The sequence below is a fragment of the Balaenoptera ricei genome, chromosome 11, assembly GCF_028023285.1.
Source record: "Balaenoptera ricei isolate mBalRic1 chromosome 11, mBalRic1.hap2, whole genome shotgun sequence".
NCBI lineage: Eukaryota > Metazoa > Chordata > Mammalia > Artiodactyla > Balaenopteridae > Balaenoptera > Balaenoptera ricei.
In genome coordinates, this window is record NC_082649.1 from 66,583,924 (window position 1) to 66,595,927 (window position 12,004).

General features: G+C 41.2%; 1 protein-coding gene across 3 annotated transcripts in view; it reads right to left on the bottom strand.

Annotated features, from left to right (window-relative positions):
* The window catches only part of SMARCC1 (SWI/SNF related, matrix associated, actin dependent regulator of chromatin subfamily c member 1), a 190,017-nt gene that overhangs the window by 26,320 nt on the left and 151,693 nt on the right, over window positions 1-12,004 (bottom strand). The gene's annotated exons all lie outside the window — the stretch shown is intronic.

Here is a 12,004-nt window from a genome sequence, read left to right on the forward strand (position 1 = left end):
GAAGATTTTTAATCACAGTTTCAATTTCATTACTTGTGATTGGTCTGTTCATATTTTCTGGATTAATCTCCAAAATATATAAACAGCTCATGCAGCTCAATATTAAAGAAAGAAACAACCCAATCCAAAAATGGGCAGAAGACCTAAATAGACATTTCTCCAAAGAAGACATACAGACGGCCACGAAGCACATGAAAAGATGCTCAACATCACTAATTATTAGAGAAATGCAAATCAAAACTACAATGAGGTATCACCTCACTCCTGTTAGAATGGGCATCATCAGAAAATCTACAAACAACAATTGCTGGAGAGGGTGTGGTGAAAAGGGAAACCTCTTGCACTGTTGGTGGGAATGTAAATTGATACAGCCACTATGGAGAACAGTATGGAGGTTCCTTAAAAAACTAAAAATAGAATTACCATATGACCCAGCAATCCCACTACTGGGCATATACCCAGAGAAAACCGTAATTCAAAAAGACACATGCACCCGAATGTTCATTGCAGCACTATTTACAATAGCCAGGTCATGGAAGCAACCTAAATGCCCATCGACAGACGAATGGATAAAGAAGTTGTGGTACATATATACAATGGAATATTACTCAGCCATAAAAAGGAACGAAATTGAGTCATTTGTTGAGACGTGGATGGATCTAGAGACTGTCATACAGAGTGAAGTAAGTCAGAAAGAGAAAAACAAATATCGTATATTAATGCATGTATGCGGAACCTAGAAAAATGGTACAGATGAGCCAGTTTGCAGGGCAGAAGTTGAGACACAGATGTAGAGAATGGACATATGGACACCAAGGGGGGAAAACTGCGGTGGAGTGGGGATGGTGGTGTGCTGAATTGGGCGATTGGGATTGACATGTATACACTGAAGTGTATAAAACTGATGCCTAATAAGAACCTGCAGTATAAAAAAACAAACAAAACAACTAATACTAAACTTTCATTGGGTTATTTGTATGGAAATATGTTAATATAAATGTTTCAGACATTACATGAAATTTCTAAAAATCTTATATTTGTATTTGTATGGAAATATGTATGGAAATATGTTAATATAAATGTTTCAGACATTACATGAAATTTCTAAAAATCTTATATGTTCTGGTATAATGTTATAAGTAATAATCCTAGTTATTACTTTAAAATGTATATCTCAGAAATAACTAATTTTCTTGTCAACTGCATTATTATGAACTTTCATCAAATCTTTAACCGTGGTCATTTTTAAGTCTTTTGTCATTTACAGACAGTTCTGGGTGTACTCTGATGATTTTGCAAATATGTTCCTATAAAAGGGTTTTATCTTCAAGAAATTCATGGAAAAGACTCTGACAAGTACAGGTTTCTGGTAACGGACTGTACTGCTGAACTGAATGAAGAAGCATTTTCAGAACTGTAATGAAAAACTGATGAACTCATAAAAGTGCTAACAAAAGATCAAGATGAAAAAAAAAAATTAATTACATGGGACTGAGTGAACTGATGAGGATGAGTATAATTTTTGTGACTTTCTGTCTGAATTTAAAAAAAAAAAAAAATCCCACACGGACTCAGAGGCAAAGAATATACAAATCAATTTTCACTGCAAAGTAAAGGAGCTGTTACAGTGGAGGATTACTTGACTGAATGTCAATATTATGACATAGTATGAGTGTGTTTCATGTTTGGTAATTGCAATCATTGTTGCTTTTGTTGTGGTCATCCATGTACAATGCTTGGTGTCAGTCTATTTATCTCTTGTAAAAATAAAATACAGTGTGTGTGTGTGAAAAAAAAAAAATTAAAGATGATACCAACAGATGGAGAGATATACCATGTTCTTGGATTGGAAGAATCAACATTGTGAAAATGACTATACTACCCAAAGCAATCTACAGATTCAATGCAATCCCTATCAAATTACCAATGGCATTTTTTACAGAACTAGAACAAATCATCTTAAAATTTGTATGGAGACACAAAAGACCCCGAATAGCCAAAGCAGTCTTGAGGGAGAAAAACGGAGCTGGAGGAATCAGACTCCCTGACTTCAGACTATACTACAAAGCTACAGTAATCAAGACAATATGGTACTGGCACAAAAACAGAAACATAGATCAATGGAACAAGATAGAAAGCCCAGAGATAAACCCACGCACCTATGGTCAACTAATCTATGACAAAGGAGGCAAAGATATAAAATGGAGAAAAGACAGTCTCTTCAATAAGTGGTGCTGGGAAAACTGGACAGCTACATGTAAAAGAATGAAATTAGAACACTTCCTAACACCATACACAAAAATAAACTCAAAATGGATTAGAGACCTAAATGTAAGACCAGACACTATAAAACTCTTAGAGGAAAACATAGGAAGAACACTCTTTGACATAAATCACAGCAAGATCTTTTTTGATCCACCTCCTAGAGTAATGGAAATAAAAACAAAAATAAACAAATGGGACCTAATGAAACTTCAAAGCTTTTGCACAGCAAAGGAAACCATAAACAAGATGAAAAGACAACCCTCAGAATGGGAGAAAATATTTGCAAATGAATCAACGGACAAAGGATTAATCTCCAAAATACATAAACAGCTCATTCAGCTCAATATTAAAGAAACAAACAACCCAATCCAAAAATGGGCAGGAGACCTAAATAGACATTTCTCCAAAGAAGACATACAGACGGCCACGAAACACATGAAAAGATGCTCAACATCACTAATTATTAGAGAAATGCAAATCAAAACTACAATGAGGTATCACCTCACACCAGTTAGAATGGGCATCATCAGAAAATCTACAAACAACAAATGCTGGAGAGGGTGTGGAGAAAAGGGAACCCTCTTGCACTGTTGGTGGGAATGTAAATTGATACAGCCACTATGGAGAACAGTATGGAGGTTCCTTAAAAAACTAAAAATAGAATTACCATATGACCCAGCAATCCCACTACCGGGCATATACCCAGAGAAAACTGTAATTCAAAAAGACACATGCACCCGAATGTTCATTGCAGCACTATTTACAATAGCCAGGTCATGGAAGCAACCTAAATGCCCATCGACAGACGAATGGATAAAGAAGTTGTGGTACATATATACAATGGAATATTACTCAGCCATAAAAAGGAACGAAATTGAGTCATTTGTTGAGACGTGGATGGATCTAGAGACTTATACAGAGTGAAGTAAGTCAGAAAGAGAAAAACAAATATCGTATATTAACGCATGTATGTGGAACCTAGAAAAATGGTACAGATGAACTGGGTTGCAGGGCAGAAGTTGAGACACAGATGTAGAGAACAAACGTATGGACACCAAGGGGGGAAAACTGCGGTGGGGTGGGGATGGTGGTGTGCTGAATTGGGCGATTGGGACTGACATGTATAAAGTGATGTGTATAAAACTGATGACTGATTAAAAAAAAAAAAAAGCCTGCCAATGAAGGAGACACGGGTTCTATCCCTGGCCCGGGAAGATCCCACATGCCGCAGAGCAGCTAAGCCCGTGTGCCACAACTACTGAGCCTGCGCTCTAGAGCCTGTGAGCCACAACTACGAGCCTACGTGCCACAACTACTGAGCCTGTGCTCTACAGCCCACAAGCCACAACTACTGAGCCCACGTGCCACAACTACTGAGCCCGAGTGCCACAACTACTGAAGTCTGCACGCCTAGAGCCCGTGCTCTGCAACAAGAGAAGCCACTTCAATGAGAAGCCTGTGCACCACAGCGAAGAGTAGCCCCCGCTCGACGCAACTAGAGAAAGCCCGTGCGCAGCAACGAAGACCCAACACAGCCAAACAAAACAAAACAAAACAAAACAAAATTATAATTTTTTTTTTTAACGTGGCTACTAGAAAATTTTAAATTACATATATGGCTCATGTATTTCTGTAGGAGAGCACTACTCCAAGGCATTCGATAAGTTAAGGAAATGTAACATTTTAGCTTTCAGGAATAGTCAGTTTTATAGATAAATACTACATACTATCATTAGCAAAATCTAAGTGGAATACCCATGAGAATTAGCTTATGAATCTGGGCTCTTAGCAGAGAGTAGCTTGGGGAAAAGTCCCCGTGGAACCTAGTGAGAAGCGTCACTGGCTATCAGGAGTAGCAAGTAGGGAATGTCCACAGACGGATGGGGTGCTGGAAGACAGGCCGTGGACACAGCATGAAGACAAGCGGCACGGCCAGATGAGGAGAAGAAAAGGAAAGAACAGATGGTAACGCTTATATCCCCGGTGTTGGTTAGCTGGCTTGCACAGAGTCTCCCTTGGGAGAAGATCTGAAACGAACGATTTTGTGAGTGGTTGAGGGTTATCAGGAGGGAGGAAACATGGTGCTACCATGGCCTAACAGGCTGGTGCGGGCTCTTCATTTTCTAAGGGTACCCGAAGAGGCTGAAGCCTGGCTCAGTTTAACATATCCTTCTTCTCATAATCAGAAGGGAGTTGCAAGGTGTAAACAGCAAGAGAATCCTCTGGAAGTTCAGCTCTGCAAGATGACTAATCAGTGAGATAATGTAAGTAAAAGGCAGACTAAAAAAACAGAATCTAAAGATTCTGACCATAAGTGCTATGCTCAGAAAGGTTTTGCTTTCTTCTAACCATTCTTCCCAGGAAATTTAGCACTTTGCTGAGGTTAGACTTAAGAGGTTGCCAGAAGAGGACCGCAACCTATGTTTCTGTTGAGCCACTATTGGTCTGGACAAGTCGGCTGAAGCCCAGCAGTTACGTAAGAACTCCAGAATATAGGTCAAGATCTGCTTTATAAAAAGCTGAACTGTTACTGGATGAAGACTTTGTGTCTCTGAAGGGAAATTTTAGTCTCTGCCTTACCTATCTCAGTGGGTTTTTTGTGTTTTTTTTTTAACTGAACCAGCCTTACTTTGGGAACTGACCTTAGTATCGAAGTATTAATCTTGGAAAGAAAAATTTGCCCAATCTTCCTAGTTTACAAATGAACTAACCTCAATTATACTATTTTTTCCTGAGCTTCATCTGTCATTTCGAAACATAGAAGGTAATTAAAAGGTAATTAGAAGAACTAAAAAGGACGTGACTAACACACACACACACACATCCCTGAAAAGAACACAGTTTAAGCTTTAGATCCAATGTGGAATGAACAGGTCCTCTGAAGTGAGAGCAACGTCCAGACAGCAGGCTACCAGTTGGCTCCAGAGGGCCACCTCTGTTCTAGGGCACATGCAACAGAGCTTATGGACACATACTGGCCCCACCATCCAAAAGAAATACCTCTCTTGTTATAGATATCTTACTGTTATTGAATCCAATTGAAGACTGCATTCACTTTTGTGGCAATGAAATGTGGGAATCTTTGAGGAGAGAGTTTGACAGTACTGACTGAGCAAATTTTATTTTATTTTATTTTATTTTTTTAAACTTTGGGTTTATTTATTTATTTATATATTTATGGCTGTGTTGGGTCTTCGTTTCTGTGCGAGGGCTTTCTCTAGTTGCGGCAAGTGGGGGCCACTCTTCATCACGGTGCGCGGGCCTCTCATTATCGCAGCTTCTCTTGTTACCGAGCACAGGCTCCAGACGTGCAGGCTCAGTAATTGTGGCTCACAGGCCTAGTTGCTCCGCGGCATGTGGGGTCTTCCCAGACCAGGGCTTGAACCCACGTCCCCTGCATTGGCAGGCAGATTCTCAACCATTGCGCCACCAGAGAAGCCCCTGAGCAAGTTTTAAATTCACATAACCAAAGACCCAGTGATTCTACATCTGGAAATCTGTCCTAGAAATCTGTATGTATATATAGTATAAGGACAGTCATTAAAGTACTATTTTTGATGTACATTTATGTCTGAGATGCACTGAGTAAAAAAAAAGCAAGTTGCAACAACAATATTTATGTCAATTATATTTTAAAAAAAAAACCTTTGTGTCCCTGTATAAACATTACATACACACTGAAAATGTTCTGAAGACACTAAACTATTAACAGTGATTATTCCTAGGAATGAAACTGAGGGTAGAAGACACTTTTTAATTTATTCATTTCTTTATTATTTGAAAAATTTTTCATCACACCTATTTTTGTAATCACAAAACAAAATACTAAAGTTACCCAAGTTATATGCTTCAGATAACTTGATTTTCTTCTCTCCCTTTTCTATTTCCAAGGACTATAGATAAAGCCCCAATAGCTAAACCAGATAGTGTAAATTACTCATGTAAATAGGGCGCTAATCAATCTGTTCACTTTCTTTCAAGACTCCGATCTGGCTCGGCTGCCTGTGGCCCTGATCTGAAGACATTCCCACCCCCACTGCCTTCAAACCCTGCCTTCCTCTCCCCCTTCATTCCTACACTGTGTATGTATAAAGCAGCCAAATCCAAGTGGAACCGGAACATAACAGAGCACTTTTCTACACCAAGACCCCAAACACACACACACAGCTGCAAGTGCAGCTGAAGTTCACACAGAGCTCTTCTCCCAACTTCATTTGCATAGAACAGGGAGGCGGGGTGGGAAAGAGTAAAAGAAGGTGGGGGCCTCAAAACTCCATCTACACTGCTAAGGGTCGAAATATCAGCCGAGACTTGAAGCCTCTGACTACTTGGCCTCAGAACTGAAGTACCTTTGAAAGTTTTGGTATCAGTAACCAGACATCCACTTAAGAGAAAACCAGACATACTCATTCCTTCTTACACCTCTGGAAAAACAAAACAACACAACTGCATCTTTCTGCTCCACTGGAGGCAGAAATCCAAAGGGGGACACGGCACCACTGCTGTGACTGCCATTCTGTCCTTGTGAAGTGCTTGCTGCCTGAGGCCCTACGACTTTTTTTGAATCAGAAGTAAACCTGCTCAGTCCTAAGTACAGCTTTCTTAATCTCAAATAAAACTATCCACAATGTCACGGTGCATGTCTAATAACAGTTTCAATTATATGACAGGCAGTACAGAGATGAATTACTACAAATACGCAGAAAACAAAGTTAAATACAATTCTCCTGGGGCAGTATAAAATTAACTTTTTGTTCTTTTTTCCTTAATTTATCACAGAGTACCACAAACTTTTCTAACCCTACACCCTGTGTGTGAGGACGTCCCATTAGTAATACCTTTAAATCCATCCAGAACTTGACCGTTTCTCCTCACTTCCACGGCCCACCACCACCTCACGTGGACTTCCCAACAGCCTCCTCACCAGTCTCCCCTTTTCTAAACTTGTCACTTTATATTCTCTACAGACAGCAGAGAGACTGATCGTCACTTAACTGTAAGGAAGATGATGCCAGTTTTCTGCATGTATTCCACATTTTTATGGAATAAATAAAATAAGCCCTGCAATTATTCCACATTTTAATCACAGTAAAATGAAAGGCCTCTGGATGGTTTACAGGGACTTCTGTGATTAGGGCACCATTATCTCTGCCTTCACCATCTTACCTCTCCCTACTCATTCATGCTCCAGCCCACCCCACCTACTCCTTAGTTCCCAAACATGTCAGTCACGTTCCTGCCTCAGAGTCTCTAATGCTGGCTGTTTCTAGGGCTTAGAGACATTCGCCCAACTGTCAGTTTCTCAATAGGGCTTACACCGATGACACCACTTAGAACTGAAATCCTTCCCTTGCCCCGCCCAATCTCACCTACCCAGCCTGAAACATACAGGTATGTATACATACGCAGTATATATGCATGCATACACATACAAAGCACATAACATTTAACATCCTTCATTAATTATTTAAGCTCTACCAAGGCAAAGAGTTTTTTTGGGTTCTATTCACCAGTGTATCTCCAGTACTTAATACGCCTAGAACAAAGCAGGTGCTCAGTAAACATTTGCCAAACGAAAAAATGAACTTAATCCATCATCTATGACGTGAAAGCCATCAGCTCTGAGCAGGCTGACTCTTCAGTCTCCTCAGCAATCATACCTTTCTCTTCACAGTTTTGGATTTGGACCTTTTCTACAACTCAGATCAGTCCTTCCTTTACCAGGAAGCCTTCCTTGATAATCTGAGCCAATCATGGCCTCCCCTCCTCTGACTCTCCATAGCCTCACTACCTCATGGTATCTTTGTGTCAGTTTCTCATCTACCCTCTCACCTCCTTAAGGACAGGGTCCAGGTTTCTCACAGCTTTGAGTTTCCTACAATGTCTCTCTTTTCAAAGGTACACAATTTCTATACCTAGTCAAATGAGAGCATTAAGTCCAGAAGCTATAAATGAGATCAACACAGAGATTCTCACTGGTCTCTCACTGGAAAAAAAGTATTTTTTTTCCCCCCTTTAATCCAAATAAGAATGCTTTAGGTAGGACCCAGGCCTTCCAGTTCTCTTCAGTCCCCAGCATAGCCCATGTCTGACACCTGTACTCTTGAGTGATGTGTGCCATGTGCTTGGCACGGAAGGCTGCACACTTGGGCAGACCCTCAGTTTCGAACCCAGGGCCAGCTTAGCATCCTCACCTCAACTGGGGTCAGTAGTCTTTATCGGGCTTCCCTGGTGGCACAGTGGTTAACAATCTGCCTGCCAATGCAGGGAACATGGGTTTGAGCCCTGTTCCGGGAAGATCCCACATGCCGCGGAGCAACTAAGCCTGTGTGCCACAACTACTGAGCCTGCACTCTAGAGCCCGCGAGCCACAACTACTGAACCTACACGCCACAACTACTGAAGCCCGCGCGCCTAGAGCCCGTGCTCCGCAACAAGAGAAGCCACCACAATGAGAAGCCCGTGCACCACAACAAAGAGTAGCCCCCACTCACCGCAACTAGAGAAAGCCCGCGCACACAGCAATGAAGACCCAACGCAGCCAAAAATAAATAAATAAAAATAAACAAATTTTTAAAAAAATAGTCTTTATCATGTCAATTCCTGGACAGACTCTGTATATTCCATAACTGACTTCCTCCAATATTAGTACTTTATGAGAGGACTGTTAACAAAAGCTACTGAGCTCTAATTATAGCTGTATACATAATATCTATAAAAGATATTAAATTGTTATATACTTATTCTTAATTTCTAAATAATTAAGACTCCAGAGAACATCTGATTTTACGTCATTAGAGAAAGAAACTTCAGATCTGATTCTGAAAGTGTACTAAAAGATTCTTGAAATCTATTGCTATATAAAGAAAACCAAATGTTTAATTCCAAAAAGCATGCCCTGAAGCTACTGCTTACTAGGTAAAGATGAGCAGGACCTCACCTACAGTGAACTGAGGAGTGTGGTAGGCAGAGCACTAGGCAGTGGGTTAGAACGTGCCACTCCTGGCTGACCTGACCCCTTTCCACAATTTCAACTTTCATGAGTCATAACAAAGGGTATCAAAACCTTGCATATCTCAGAGTCTCTAGGTAAAAATGCGTTAAGAATGGCTCATTTCTTTATAAATTTTGAAGTACTAGATAAAAACACAGAGCTGAACAAACACAGGTTTGAGACCCAGCTCTGTTATTTATGAACGGTGTGATCTGAGATACATGAAGTGTACCTTGTTTAAGCTCTAGACTCTTCGTCTATGAGAATGGTTAACAAAGAAATGGTCTCATGTTCCCACCCAGCATCATTGCTGGATTCTAAATGTTCTAAATAATGTTCTAAATTCTAAATGTTCTAAATAAAGCCAACAAAGACTTATAAATACTAAGGATTTAATATATAATTTTTGATTATTGGTTTGCATAAAGGGAGGCATAGAAATATTTACTGAACACTTACTCTGTGTTCTAGGCAGTGTGCCAGGCACATGCCATAGTTCTCTCATTTAATCCCCACAACAGTCCTGTGAGGAGAGGAAATCATCAGTAGGAAAATAGCCACGGCTTTGCTCGCCCACAGGGAAGGACAGGATAACTAGTGCTGGGAAGGAGAAAAATAGATTATGTCTTACTGTGCATGAAATGAATGGAAGCCATTTTAAAGTTTGCAGGATTTTTTGGTTGTTGTGATAGTGAGCCTCCAAGGTTGCCCCCAGTGATCCCGCTTCCTAATACTTAGGCCTTCCCCACTGAGCCCTGCCAACCCACAGCCCCACCCAACCCCAGAATCAAGGTTGGGCTGTGGGACTGAGAGAATATAGCAGGAGCACAGGAAAGTGACTGCCAAGTTTAGGTTATAAAAGATACGGTGGCTTCCACTTGGGGTGCTCTCTCACGTTCTTGCTCTTTTCAGTCACTTGCTCTGGGGGAAGCCACTTCTTGAGGAGTACTGTGGAAAGGCCCACGTGGCAAGGAACTGAAGCCTCCTGCCAATAGCCACACGAATACGCTTGGAGGGGTATCCTCCAGCCCCAGCTGAACCTTATGAAGACTGCATCCTAAACAGAGACCCTGAGCCTGATCCACTCAGGAAAGCTGCTCTCAGATTCCTAACCCTCAGGAAATGTGTGAGATACTGTTTTCAGTCACTGCTTTGGGGTAGTTTTTTACATAGCAATAACTAATACAGGCATGCTACTGACATTCAGTGGCTAGGGCTAGGGACTGTCTTATACAATGAATTTTACTGCCCCAAATGCTGATTAAGAAAAAACAGGCCGACCACCAAAGGACTTGAGAAGATCAACCTTGTGTGGTGAAAAAGATTCAGTAGAATGTTTTCCCACATTTTCGGTTGTGCTGTTTTATTCAGAGACTATTCTGTAAAATGTTTTATGTGCTCAATTAGAATTTAAGATAAAAAAATAGATTCAAGTAAGAAAAACCCAGTGGACTCAGATTAATTTGAGATAAATAACTATTAGAAATCCAGAGCACAAGGATGTCTGCGAATCAGTGGAGAGAACTGGGAAGGGACTGAGGACTCTGCTATTGCAGGGGACAGTTCCACTAGGGGGGTTTAAAAGAGTGAGGAATCCACAAGTTCACCCTCTGAAGATAAAGCAATTTAGAGCTGAGAAAAGAGCCCCTTGACAATCTAGACATAGTTGCATTAAGTGCCCAGAGAGAGTCATGTCAATCTTCCAGGCTAACAACATCAGTTCTGCTTCATGAATGACAGCAAGGTGTCTGGTTGCCAGTGGGAACTACGCAATGATCACTTGAATTCTGCATGTGCCAATAATCCATTATGTAGCCCCCTGTTATCCCAAGTACCCTAAAAAAGACTATCAAATGACAAAAGGGCAGCTTATTAGGGTAAGATAAACACACTCACTCACTCTTCAAAGCTCTAGCTCACCTCTAGGAAGTTTTCTCTAATACCCTCTCCTTCTCTGCATCTTCCACGTATGTTCCCTTAAGAACTGAACACACGATATTGTCATTCGTCTTCTTGACTGTCTTCCCTGTTAAACTAAAGTAAGGTCCCCTAGGGTAAACTTTCCTTTCCACTTTCCCAGCTTCTGACACTGATGCTGGCATACACCCGTTCAACAGACACGTAAACAAGGGCGTATGATGTGCCAGTTGTGTGTGAACAAAGACACTTAACAAACTCTGCCCTCAAAGAGAATATACTCTGGTATGGGAAGCGGACGCATGAACTAGCATTTACAATATAGTAAGTGCTCTGTTAGGCTGCTACAGAAGCAAATGGGGAGGGCATGTCACTCACAGGTTCAGGGCTGAGGGATGCAGGAGGCTGGCAAAGAGTAGGAAAAAAGGCCTTGCTGGTGGAAGAGCAGGATGCACTCAGGTGGCAGAGGATACACACGGCCATGAGGGAAGCCTGCATGTGGCGTGCTGTGACATGGCTGGTGCACAGAGAGCAGTGGAGATGAGACTGGGGTGGCCTGTTGCTCCTGGGGCAGGAGAGGGCTGGTGATCTGAGAGATACTTACAGGATTAGGGAAGTGGGGATGAGGTAGCATAGGGTGTGGGTAGGATAGTTACTGAAGCAGCCTCTTCCTCATGAGGCCAGAATGTAAGTGGAAGAACAGGTCTTAGGACAAAATGAAAACGGGCTATTTTGATAGTTACTGAGCTACTCATCATGAAGAATCTGCCAGAGAACTTGCTTGGATTAACCACTAAGAAAGAGTCTAACAAATGCAAATGGATCCTT